The sequence below is a fragment of the Delphinapterus leucas genome, chromosome 2 (assembly GCF_059928025.1).
Source record: "Delphinapterus leucas isolate spDelLeu-1000000601 "Yukka" chromosome 2, BTC_Dleu_Yukka2, whole genome shotgun sequence".
NCBI lineage: Eukaryota > Metazoa > Chordata > Mammalia > Artiodactyla > Monodontidae > Delphinapterus > Delphinapterus leucas.
The window spans coordinates 84,284,066-84,297,927 of record NC_143130.1 but is presented as its reverse complement, the minus strand read 5'-3'; positions in this window follow the sequence as shown (position 1 = coordinate 84,297,927).

The window sequence follows — 13,862 nt, the reverse complement described above, 5'->3', positions numbered from 1 at the left end:
CCCAGGGCTCCACGGAGAGTCTGACACCTTGGCCAGGGCCTCAGAATGTAACTCACCAGCATTTCTTTCTTTTTTTTTTTTTAAGGCTCTCTCTTTTTAAAAAAATTAATTAATTAATTAATTTTTGGCTGCATTGGGTCTTTGTTGCTGCGCACGGACATTCTCTAGTTGCAGAGAGCGGGGGCTACTCTTTGTTGCTGTGCGCAGGCTTCTCATTGCAGTAGCTTCTCTTCTTGCGGAGCAGGGGCTCTAGGCGCATGGGCTTCAGTAGTTGTGGTACGTGGGCTCAGTAGTTGTGGCTCGCAGGCTTCAGAGTACAGGCTCAGTAGCTGTGTTGCACGGGCTTAGTTGCTCCGCGGCATGTGGGATCTTCCTGGACCAGGGCTCAAACCCGTGTCCCCTGCATTGGTAGGCGGATTCTTAACCACTGCGCCACCAGGGAAGTCCGCTCACCAGCATTTCTGATGCCTGTAGCAAGTCTAGAATTAAACCCTCGGTGAGGAACCATTTTTTTGGTGTCTGGCACAGTAGGGCACTTGATAACTGTGGGTGAAGGATTTGGTCCTGGGTGCTTCTGGCCAGGTTCTCCTGTCTTCTTCCCACCTCTGCAGATTTTTGTTTTTCCCCCAGAAAATTGCTATTGGCTTACAATGGAACGCCAAAAAATTCAGAAGAGGGTGGCCTGATGATTCATTATTGACAACAGTTAAAAAAAGTTAGTCAATGGCTTCTCTCCACTTTATGGGGGCCGAAGGAAGCGGTAATCAATTATTCTAGCCCTCTTCATCAACCTTTGACCTTCATATACTTTTTATTCATCTGTTCGGTTTCCTTTGTTCCTTTTTAATGTAAATTACGGTTTTTGCTCATAACAATGTATTTTTTTATTCTGTGTTTTGCACTCTCCTTTGTTCCATCTCCTAACCGCACCCTCCACATCCCAGAGAAGACGCTCTGGTGAAGAGCTCTTTGACAGCTGGTGCCAACCCCAGAGGACTCCAGGTTATAGGAGGTGCACAGGGCGGTCGGGGCAGCGCTTCTAGGACCTCAGACCCCTCTGGGAGCATCTCCGGTTACTTCCATCCGATAAGCTAGAGGCGGCTTCTCTTGGACTTAGATTCGTTCCAACGGTTGCCCACTTCGGCGAGGGCTTTTCAAGGTCTCCAGCTGAGAGCGCTGAAGGGATAAGGGGTGTCCTGATGCCTTGGGGCTTCGGGTGGGGTCCAAGGCTCCCAGGTGGGACATGCTGGCTTCAGGACCCCGCTGCGGACGCAGCCAGCTAGATGCCGGGGCAGGTGACCTTCTCTGGCCAACCCTTCAGTGGATTTTCTTTCTTGGTCTTATCTTTGTACTGTTGAAGTATTTTACAAAGGAGACCTATCCGGACTGCGGGATGGGGTAGGGGCAAAGAATTTACCAGATTTGGGGAGGTGGTTAATGCTCTTCCAGTGCCTCCCTTCTGGGGCTCTACTCTGGGTTAGCCGTGCGCCGCCGAGGTAGAGAATGCCAGGGCTGGAGGCTGGGGAGGCCAGAGGCAAGGGAGAGGGGGGCCCTTTCTCTGGAGCAGATCAAAGCGACCCAAAGTGTGGACAACTCAGAGCAAAGGGGGCGGCAGAAAGCACAGTGGGCTCAAGAAGGTCCCCAGGTGGAGCAAGCTCCGGACCTGGAGGACAGGAAGGGCGGAGGTAGCGGGGTGCGGGCCAGCCGGGAGCCTGAGGCTGAAGGGGCGTGGACCCGCGCCGACAGCCCCGGGCCGACTGCGGCCTCTGCGGCCTGGCGCGCGGCGCGTTGGCCGATCTCTTCCGCAGCCTCGCAGGATAACGCCGACCCGGGCCCGAGAGCAGCTGCCCTTGGGAAGGAAAACTCTTTAAACAAATCATTTTGGTGTCTAATCAATTAGTGTTTGCGAAGTCAAGTACCATAGATTTAACAGAATAATCGTTACGGCCCTTGTCTTTATTTGACCCGCAGACACCTAGAAGATTTAAAAATGAAACGCCGGTGTTCTGGGCTCCCCATCCCTTGTTTGTGCCTCCCTCCCGGGCTGCGCCGGGCCTTGTGTTTTCTCCAGGCCGAGCCTCCTTTTTCCCTCCCAACCTTTGTCTCTCCTTTCCCTTCACACTTTCCACACGTTTCCTTCTTTTCTTGCCCATCCGGCCCTGTCCGCCTTGCATGTCTCGGCCTCCTCATCCCTTCACCCTCGTGGCTGGCACGAGATGCAGCCTCTGGCTGTGGGACCCTCCGGCTCTGGGCGAGCGCCTGCCCGAGCGCCATTCCGGCGAAGGATTATGGAGTCGTCAGGCGCCCAAAAGTCTCTCCCCCACCCCCATCCCCGCCCTTTAACCCTGAAGCTCACCCTCTTGCCCCCTTCTGAACCGTCCAAGGCCCAAGGGATTCTGTGCAAGCCCTTCAGGGTCGGTGGAGCTCGGAAAAGACCTTCACCTTGATGCGGCAGGACCTTCGTGCGTGAAGGTATCTTGCCCCATAAATGCGGTGACCCAGGGCGCGGGAGGGGGGTTGGGAAGAAAAGCAGAGTGTGTGACCTTAGAACCCCTCTCCCCCAATGGCAGGGTGAGGCGGCAAGGCCTGCGGGGGTGGGGGGCGGGGCTGGGATTGGGTGAGGGGAAGACGACCCTGAGGACCGATATGGGGGGAGGGGCGTTGTCTCTGAGCACGCTTCTCAGGGCCGGGCCAGCACCCAAGGTCCTGAGTCGGGCCGGGAGGGTCTCCAGGCGTCTCCCTCCCCACCTCTTATCTTTTTTTCAGGCCTAACGGTGTAGATGCATGTTATGCATGTACTTGATGTACTTGTGTAGGCGCAGGGGCTGTGCTCCCCTCCAAGCCTCAGGCCACTGACTGGCATGTGCGAGTCCCCAGCCTTGGGGACTCTTGGTCGAGACCCAAGGGGGTTGATGGGATGGTCGCCAGGGCCAATAGACCTGGAGGCGGGGCTAGGAGGCTGTGGGGGAAGATGCGTGGGGGAGCAGTGAGGAACTTTGGGTGTCAAGAATGCCTCCGCCTCTCAATTTCTCTAATCATCATTTAACCCAGCAACAGATTGAGCCCGACATACCGGGGTAGTGGGTTGGTTAAATAAGCCTGTAATTCTAAAAGGAGGGGGGAGGGAGAGCGAGCTGGAGTTGAGGTTGTCTTCTCCCTACACCGGCAGACCCTGGGGGATCTCGGATGCCCTTACCTGGGCCTGGATGGTCTTCAGCCCCTGGAAGTGCCTCATAGTCCTGAGCCTCCAGCACTCACCTGAGAAAGGTCGGTCTCAACAATAGATGATTACAATGTACTTGACTAATGCCTGCATTTCCCTGTTTAACATACATTAATCCAAGTAACAAAAAAAATCAATATTGCTAACAATATGGCAAACAAATCCTAGTCTCTCTCACACAAAACCTCGTCCGATCGTCAGATCTTCAGTCACTCTGACCCACTTGAATTTTGTTATCTCTTCTAGCCCACTGGCAGCTCCTGGATAGCCTGGAATCCAGACCTGGCTTTGAATAGCTTTTCTCTAAAAATTCTATTTTTTTCCTGCATGGGGTGTAGGGGGAAGGACTTGGGACCCTCCCAATCATAGCCTCCTCCCACTTGGAGTCCCCTTGAGGACTCTGAGTTTACCTAAAACTTTGTTTCTTCTGCAACCATCGAATGCCCAGAGTCACTGCCCAATGATTTTGGATTTTGTTGTTTTCTCTTCCTAACAACCCCCCGCCCCCGCCCACCACCACGGGGCAGCTCTCAGCCCCTCGGAGGGCTGAAGACCCCATACTCCTCTTTTCCAGCCAATCAGCCCCCACCCTTGCCACCCTTCGCTAATTGCAGACAGTGGTTCCTGGGAGTTTATTATGATTCTTATTATGATTATTTTTTTAAATTAGTGTTTTCCACCTGGAAGGAACAAGCCGGAGGGGCTGGCTAATGAAGGAACTTAGGTTTGCAAAAACACTGTAAATAATTTAGTATTGTATTTCAAGGAAAAAAATAGCTTTCTTAAATCATCCCTGCAATATAAATTGCAGACTTACAGTATGGTCCTGGTAAGTCTAAATTTTTAAAGGAGCAATATTCAAAGAGACATAGATGTCTGTATTAATTATTTATTCGCCGGTGCCTTCCTTCGTTTCTAACTTATTATTAATTAGGCGCCTCTAGTCTTTCGCAGAGCGCTCCACCGAGCCGGTTGCAGCTTTAAATATGAATTAAAAGCAAATCCAAGCTACTGTAATGCGAAAATTATTCCGTGTCTTGCATGGCAGAGATGAATAGCCGCGTGGATCAATACCGTGAAACTCGGCTCCGAACGACAGGGTTATTGATAGCTTATATTAAAGATGTTAATGATGGAAAAAGGAAAACAACGGCCCACCCGACTTAGAAACTTTTTAGCCGCTGAAACCCCGCAATAAAAACGGGAAGGGGGCAGGCATCGGGCTTAAGTGTAATAAGAAAATTATTTATGAAACCGGATGAATGACTTCAGATCCTTGATGCATCTGAACCTAACGCTCTCGGCTCCTGGCGGCCCCGGCTCCAGCTGGGGAGACCGCGAAAACCCCAAGCCGCGGGGAGCTGGGGGCGGGGGTTGCTCCGCCAGCCTCTGCAGCCTCCGGTTTGCCGCCCACCTTTCCCCGGTCCCCGCCGGGAGAGCCCTCTGGGGCGCCGGTCGCAGGCGCTTTCGGAAGTTAGTGGAACGGGGCAGGCGCTAGGCTGGTTCCTGCTGTCCCGGCAGGGATGGTGAGGCAATCAGCTGGGCCCGGCAGCACGGACTTTGGCTCGATTTCTTCACTGGTTCTCTTGGCACCTATTCCCACAGAGGAGTTAAATGCTTCGGGCTTGAGGGGGGCACAAGTCTGACTCTGCACTGCCTCCCACCTGACCAAAGCTCTTCGTATCCCCAAAATGCAAACGGGTGGCTGGTGTCTGAGGGGTGCGTGACACTTTGAAAGAAGAGAAACTGCTCTAAACAGGGCAGGAAAAATGGGAAAGAAGTCCACTCTCTTCCTATGTGCCTCAGCGGGTTCTTTACCAGGTACGGGGTTTAACCGGGCCTTGGCATCCAGCGCCGGGCAAGCGAGGGATCCATGAAGCTCGGTTTTCTGGGCGTGGGGAGCAGAATGAGCATGCTGGTTTGGGCCCCATCCTCTTGCAATTCGGCCTGGGCGCCGCCCGCTCCTATGCTGGTCCCAAATATTGACCCACTCTCCCTAGCCGAGGGCCACTGAGTGGCGGGGGCGGGGAGCGAAAGGTTAACTACTGACCCTGGAGGACGGCGGAAAAGGTCAGAGCCCTAGGGTCACTCGAAGGCCCTAGGTTCCATACCCCTCTGCCAGGCATAGAACCGCCAGGTCCCCTCCCCCGAGCCAGGGTCCTAGGCCCTTGGAAGCAGCGGCGGGGGTCGGGGGATAGGGGGGAGAGGGTAACCTTTGCCATTCACCGCGGGGGGTGTGGGGGGCATCGGCGGACGCTGGGTTAGTAGGTGGGTCCCAGCGGTCCGTGTGCCCTGAGTCCAGCCTTTTGGATTGGAGTAGGAGTTGAGGGTCTTTGAATTTATGCTCGGGACTGTCATTTGTTCTGTGTTCCTGTGGGGAGGAGAAACCACCCGGAGCTGCGGGGAAAGTCCCAGGTAGTCCACAGAGCAAACAGTTTCCCTCTTAAGGATGGGGTACTTTTTTTATTAGGTCTTTTAAAATCTATTTTTCCTTTTTCTTTTCCTTTCTTCCTCTCCTTCACCGTCCTTTTCACTTCTCCTTTTCCCTTTTATTTCTATCTTCCCCCTCTTCCTTCCGTTTTTCTTTCCTCTCCACCTCTTTTCTTGATTTCTTCTTTCCTTCCTCTCTCCACCTCACTCTTTTCTTCTGTGCAGCTTTCTCCCCTCATTCCCTCCCTCCTTCTCTTCCTTCTAGAGCTAGGTGGAGGCCTGGCCGATCTCTCTGCACCTCTAGACTTTCACAAGAGAGGTGCCAACTCCATTTGGCATCAACATCAAATATAATATTGTTTTTGAAAAAAGAAAGAGAGCACCAGAACTCGGAGGAATCATCCATGCCTCTGAGCCCTTTGGCAGTAACTGGCATCCCCTGACACTTCTCCGCTGGGCCTTTGCAGCAGTCCAAGATTGGCCAGCTCAGGGTCATGCCCATTTCCTGAACTTGGGGCTGCTGGGAGAGTGCACTCCCCTTGCTAACGCTCCTCATGGTGTTGTCTGGGCCCTTGACATCATCAAGATTTTGGGGGTTGTTGTTTTTATTTTTGTTCATTTGATTTTGATTTTGAAAAAAATTAAAGTGAATTTCTGAGGCCATAACTCCGAAAAGCACCATTTGAGCCTTAAATCTGTCCTAGGGCACCAGGAGAGGCCAAGTTGAAACCATTATCTAGATAATTAGACAAAAACCAAACTTCCTGCCACCCAGGAAAAGCCCCCTCTCAGCTACCTGGCTTCAAAGTCCACAATCAACTATATGTAGTGAAGTCTTAGAGCCACACAATCTACCAGCAAATGGCCCTTCCTCGGAAAGGAAATACAACAGACACTGCACAAAATCACTTGATTCTGGAAAAAATCAATATCGAAATTAGGTTTATTGTCTGCTTATATGATTAAAAATGACAAAGTGTTGCCTTTTATTTTCATAAAAAGACAGAAGTCTGAATAAAATAATTTACTATCGAGTTCTTCTTGTTTCATTTGCCTGGTAAAACCTGAAGGAGGCTGAAAAAGCAGTTGGGAGGTGCAGTGGCCGAGCCAGAGGCTCCCTGGGCAGGGGTGAGCTTGCCATCGGAGATGTGTGCTGCTGTGTGTGCGAGGAGAATATATTTCCTAATGTCCAGATTGCGGCAACTCCGGGCCAGCTGGGTAGTTCTCAGTTCCCCCTCATTCCAAAGAAATGCTCGGTCATTTGTCACTTGCCCCTACCCTCTTTAGCTCAAACCTAGGTCCCAGGTCTTTCTTCCCAAAATAATTATCAGGATTGCGCTGCTTTAGTGGTTGCACAACTCCGGCAGCGCCAGGGCCTCCCTCAGTCGTAGCCTCCCAGACCCCCATCTAGCCACCCTGGATCTTCGATCCTACGAAGCACTGCCTCCGTCTGTGTGTGTGTGTGTGTGTGTGTGTGTGTGTGTGTGTGTGTGTGTCTAATCCATTACTTAGCCCGGATGGGGCTCCCTCCCCCGGAAGTCTCGCGGGGTTCCAGAGCCTGGGATGCAATCAGGAAAATGGGGTTTCCGAAACCACTGTGGGCTGGATTCTCCAAGTGTGGCCGGCGGGGCGTGCATTCGAGGAACACGACTGCATTGGGCGCGCGCGCGCTGGTTACACCAACGCCAGGGTTATCTATCTACGTTAAAAACAAAAAGAAAAAAACAACAACAGCAACTAAAAATCCACTGTGTGAATCTCAGCGTAAATACTCCTCCCCTATCCCCCCATCCCCACAAGCTGAGTTAGAATCTACTCTCGTCTCTAGGCCGCTGCTCTTGGGTGAGAGTCCAGCGTGCGCAGAGCATGCTGCCACCCCGTTACTACCTTGTTCTAGAACAAAGTAGCTCCCAAACGCGTGAGGTTTCATGGAGCGCCGAGAGAGTGCGAACAGTTTCACGCACACTTAGCACCGTTAGGAAAATAACTGCCAAGACGGATCCCTTAGAGCCCCAATTGTGCCTTCACCTTTGGAGTTGGAGCTGTTTGGTGGGCTGCACACGCCGACTCATTTGTTATAGTCGGTAATTTGTTCTCCTTTTGTTCTGGAACCGAGGGGACTTATCTCCTGGTGGTTGTGGAAATGAAACCCAACCGAACCATCTCCTCCACCGAGTTCCCACGGGCATGGCTTCTCCAAGGTCGTCCTTGCCTTCTCTTGGGGTTGAGGGCTTATGGGGCAGCAGCCGTGGATTATGTATTACTGAGAAATGTGACAGGCCTGGCTGGGCGCCGATGGCGGGCTAGCGGTGGTTGAGCCCCACCCGCTGCCGGGCTCGACGTCTCCCTCTTCTCCCGGGTAGTGTCAGGTCAGCGCACCCGCAAGTCGTTTTTCATGGAGACGCCCAAAGGGAGGCCACGAAGGCGCATGGGTCCAGACACGCAGGTCCGAGGAAGCCACCCTGGGGAGGCGGAAGGCAGCCCGAGGGTTGAGACGTCGGGTGGCCCCTGCTGTAGGGCAGCTTCGGGTTCCTTTCGGCGTGAAGGCAGATTCAGCCACTAACTTCTTGGGGAACAAACCTGGCCTCTCGTTTCCTCTCCCGGACCATGTCTCCAGCCTCTTTTTCCTACCTTCGTCCCTCTTCAGCCTTGAGTGCCCTGGAGCTGCTAGCCCTAGGGTCAAAGGTCAGGCCTTCACCAGGCCAGGGTGGGAGAGGGCACATCCTCGTTCAGGCACTGGCCAAGTACGTGAGTTGCCCGGGCTATCATTCGGGGCTGGACGCCCATTGCCAACTAAAGAGAGAACAGACGCTGAACTCAGAGCTCCCTCCTCCCGTACTTAGCCCTCTTTGATGACATGGGATCTTGAAGGGGATGACAGCTTAATTTAGAAAATTATATCGAGACTATAAAGTCACTCATCTGGATATTTTAGGAGTTTTTTGGTGGGGGGGCGGGGGTAATGATTTCCGCAGGTGTCCACATTGGGGTGGTTTTGAGCACAGGATTGATCACAAGAGCAGGCTTTCATTGTGTCATTTCCCTTGCCTTAACCCTGGCCAGAGCTAAAAAGAAGTTGCCAGAAGGGGTCCAGGAGAGGGAAACGAATGCCCAGCCTCCTAAGAAGGCAGATCTGTTCCAAAGGGGCCGACCTTTTGCATGAGTGGGGGCAAGGCAGGCAGAGTAAAAAGCAGATCTCTATGCATGTTCATGTGGCTCAATGTAATGAACACATCTCCATCAATTCCTGGAGGCTGAGGGCTCAATTTACTTGGGTTTTAGCCGAGGAATGTCCTCAGCCTCAGCTCTGACTACAGAGAAGCCAGAGTAGTTAGAATTCTCTCTCCAACGAAAGCGATGGTCAATAGAATTCTCGGTATCAAATGAGCAATAATTTGCTGTGGCTACATGCTGGATAATGAAAGATGTTAGTGGGATCAATAAAAAATGAAAACACTTTTACTTACATCTTGAGTTACTGTTTTAAGAGAGTGAGAGGGATGCAACAAACCCAAAGCTAGGCTTAGAGCCTCTCCAGACCCCCTCAGACGCACAAAGCTCTGTCACCACCAGACAGAGTCTTTTTGCCACCAGGGCCTCTAACTTCCAGATTCTGTGCTCACAGGCAAGTAGGTTATTTATATCAAATTAACCCCTTAGAATCTGGTAATAGTTTAACTGTCAGGATTTAAAATTTTTTCTTTTTTTCTACAACCAAAAGTAAATCTTAAATTGTTTTCCATCAGAATTAAACTGGTTGTAGTTTATGGAAAAAGTAGGAAAGCACCCCAAAGCTGACTTGTCCTTTGAAATGCCTCAGAATGTGCACTTGACCAAGAAACCCAGGAGTGCCTGTGTTCTTTGGTTGTGAATAAAAAATACACAGGTAAAAGAATAGATTTAATTCCTTTCAATTTGTTATGTGTGGCCATTAAATCTGAAAAATTCAGACCTTAAAATTGCTCTTTCCAGACCAGTTAATTCCCTCATCTTCTCTCGTAATCATTTCCTCTGTTCAATTTGTTTTCAATTTGCATTGGGTTTATTTGTACCTTCCAGTCTGCTTTTCTCACCATCCAATCCCCAAAGCTTCCCTACATGTCTGGTTCTTAAGAAACCTATTGCAAGACGATCGGGAAAGCATTCTCTCTCTATATATATATTTTAAGATACAAGACTAAAAAACATCCCGAGTGCTCTGCATGAAACAGGCGCAACGAAAAAGCTCATGGTCAGACAGCTTGCAGCACCCGAACCGATATAAACAAAGAACATTAGGAAATCTGTGCTTCTTTTCGTCATTAAAGGAAAAAAAAAAAGACACGAATTTAGCTGCTGCTTTAAGCTGTCTGACCAGAGGAGCTGTTTCTGCCATCGAGAGAACGGTCAGTGCTGCAAGGACAGTGGCCTGTGATCATCCTTAGCAGGTTTGGGCTGGATTTGGAGAGACAGCCAAGCAACCTGGGAGATTTAGAAAGCGGCAACCGGCCTAGGGAAGTGTGGACAAGTTCTAATTTGGGGATTTCCTCGGGTCAGTGAATCTGGCTAGCTGCACTTCTACGACGCGCACGACAGCAGGTGCGGTTCTGCCGCTTCACGCGGCTTCGCGGGAGAACCGCGCACAAACCGCAGACGCGCGCTCGCACACCCGCCACCACGCTGGGCGCGCCAGGATTATTTACACCCTGTTTGGGAGGCCTCATCCCCGCCCTCATTTGCTGCTTTAAATTTGCCAGGAGGACTTGTTAGCGGCCGAGGCCGTGAGGGCAGGCTGGGAGGGGGGCGCCCTCGTTCGGCTCGCTGGCCGTGACGCGGCTTCTGCCCTCCTCCCTCGGCTCCCACCCTGTTTGCGTGGCTACAGGCTCAGCAGGACCAGCGACGCCGGGACCCTGGAGCCCCTGCCCCGTCCTACCCCCCACCCCCACCCCCGCACGCGCCTGTGAGACTGGCTTACCCTGGTGGGCGAGTCGGTGCGCATTAGCAGATTTCATGGCAAGTTGCTTCTGTGACAAGTGATCAGGTTCGCGTTTAAGGATTTGACCCCTAGGAGGGAGGGAAGCGAGAGTCAATCTGCGTAATTTCAAATGAGAAAGAAACCGGGAAACGAAGCGGGGGAGCCCAATTTCTAGTCCCCTAATTTCCCCCTCCCACGTATCCTATAAGCCACCCCCCTCCCCGCCCCCCTCAGCCAACGCACAGTAAGAAATAGTGATCCGCACACGTCGCCGGTGATACCTTTTATTGCTCTCATTTTAAAGACAGGGACGGGATGGCTCCCTTCATGAAGCCTTTCTCGGCAGTTCGGCCCCGGGCAGGTGGGTCAACCAGGCAGCTACAGGGCCCGCAGATTGCTGCAAGGTCGCGAGGTGAGGGGTGCGGAAAAGAGAGACCTCGGGCTTCGTGCCAAACGGCCCCCTTCGGTGCCCGGGGTCTGAACTAGGCGCACAAACCCAACTTCCCTCCAGCGTCTTCGGCTCCATCTTTAAGTCCAGGCAAAGATCAATTCTCCCTTTCTCTCGCACGCACACATTTGCAGCCATAAATAAACAGCTCCCAGCTAAATCAGGAACCCGAGAAGAGACAGAGAGAAGAAAGAAGAAGAGAGAAGGATGAGATCCAGAGCAACGGTCTCGCTTCTCCCGGGCGCCGTATGGCTCTTTTTGGTCGGGCCAGTCTTGCATTTGGGGTTGCATCTTGCATTTGAATAGCTGCCTGGGCTTGTTACGGACCCGGGAAAGCACTGAAAAGGAATCACTATGCAAATTGTCCCAGTTACAATCGAAAGGTTCGATCTCCAGGAGCTTCCTGACGGAAGTTGATGTCAGCTGTCTATGCATTAGGATTGCATTACCGCCTTCGCCGGCCTCCTCAACACCCCCGCTCGCGCCTGCCGGGGAGGCTTTTTTTTTTTTTTTTGGCTTATGTGTATATTTCCCTCAGTAATTTAAAAAAAGAGAGAAAGAAAGAAGAGAGAAAGAGAGAGGAAAGAAAGAAAGGAAGAAAGGAAGAAAAAAAGAAAGAGAAAGGAAGGAAGGAAGGAAGGAGGAAGAAAGACAGACAGAAAGAAAGAAAGAAAAAGAAAGAAAGAAAGAAAGAAGGAAGGAAGGAAAGAAGGAAGGAAAGAAAGAAAAAGAAAGAAAGAAAGAAGGGAAAAAAGGGCTTAAGGTGGCTGTGTAGTTGGTTCGGGCCTGGGAGGCCCACGGGCGGAGAGGAGGAGGTGGGGGCAAAGAGGAGGAGGGGGGTGGTCGTTCTTTTGCAGCAGGTGTTGATGGTGCGTTTGAAATCAAACATTTGGAAACGGTTTTCTAGCGCTTTGCAGGACTAGGCGGCGGCGAGGGGTGGGGGCGGCGACGTCTGCCTCCGCCCGCCTGCTTGATCCTACAATGCCGGCTGCGGATCAATACCCGCTCACTGTAATCCCAGTAATTGTAGGGCTCGCAGCTTTTATTTTAAAGAAATAGGACACTAGAGCGCGGGCGGGCGGCTGAGATAGCGCTGCTGGACCTTGGTGCCTCCGGGCGCCCATCTTTTACCCTAGAGCCCTGAAAGCTCCTCGCAATGGGGTGGTTTCGGGACCCCAGCGTGCGAACATCAGCTTGGCTCGCGTGGCCTCCGGCAGGGAATGGCGCTCGCCCGAAGGCGCTCGTGGTGGCTCAGGGCAGGACGCGTGCGGCAGGGCATACGGCGTGGAATCCGGCCTTTTCCGGGCCTGATCGCCGGCCCAGGCGGATGGGCAAGCCTGTAGGTGGGCATCTTGGGCTTGGACGCTGCCCTGTCGGTCTCAGGCCGCACGGATCCCAGACCTCGACGCTCTGGGCCCCCGGTTGCTGGAATATGGGCATTCCGGCACAGACGGCGAGAAGTTTTGTCCCTTTTCGGCCGCCTTCCAGGGCCCAAGGCCTAACTTGGGCCTACCCTGTGTCGGGCGGTTTGCCTGGGAGGCCGGGAAGGGCGCTATAGGATCCAGAGGTTTTTCGCCTGCGCGGCCACTTAGACCCTTGGTTACCCAGGGGGTGCGGGGCCGCGCGTTTGGCCTAAGCCCACTGTCCCCGCCGCGCCAGCGGGCCGCCTGCTGCCTCTGCCGGCCCGCCCCTTGCTGGCAGGGCCGGGGCAGGACCGCTGGGGCCTGGGGCCGCAGCCCCCGCGCGGCTGGCAGCCCGCAGCTTCTGGCGCCCCAGAAGATGACCATCTGTCATTCAATTAAGGTTTCAGGGCAGCTGATGGGGGAGCCAGGGTCAGCGACCTCAGGACAAAACGGCCTGCTGCCTCGGATAGGAGAAGTTCAAATGTTAAATGCAGAACATTGTGCCCTCTCCCAGTCCCGGCCCCCACCCGGCCTCAGGTTCGGCCGGTGGACAGCAGCAGGGTGAAGGGCAGCGGTCATTAGCACTTAGATTTCAGCTCTGGGCCGGGCTCCTTCTGTTGGGTCATTTTGACCAGAGAACCTTTAACCCTTTCACGCCAGCCCGCCCTCTAGGGAAGGCCAGCTTGTCTGATGCAGGAAAGAAAGAGGGTGCTTAGATGCACCCATATAAAGAGGGGTCAGATTGTATTTTGGGTCACTTCTTCATTGGAGAAGAAAACCTACAAGGTAGAAGGAAAACAGTTCATTATAGCCAAAACAAACTATAAGATCTTAATAGTTTTATTTTTTAATTTTTAGCTTTGGGGGAGAAGTACATTCATTAAATATGATCAGGGAACTACTGGGCCAGTGTGGGGAGAATGGATTTGTAAAAAATTCCAAACTCCACCCATAATTAAGTGTATTTACCCAAACATGTGTGAGTGGTGATGAGCCACTACAGACAACCTGTAGTCCTAAGCCAGCTACAGACAACTTCCTTTAAAGTATTGGTGACGAAGTCTCCACTGCAGCCAGCCTCATCTACAGTTGAAAATACATTGGACGGTTGGGACTTTCTGATAATAAAATGAGGTTAAAATAATTTTAAAAGGAATTCGTAAAATACATTCATTAAGCATTCACAGGCTGTGGGCATTTAGGTGTTAATATTCCTGGCTTCCCTACACTAGACAGAAGGAGAAGCAGCCACATACTTAGCAGTTTTCAGCAGAAGTTCCAACTATTCCTCTCAATTATTAACCATGAAGCCTGAAAACAACTCTATTAGCAAGATATCATTTCAAGGCTTGGAAAACTAGGTCCTTCAGCAGGCTAGTTAGTAATAGAGGAAGGAACTGGGGC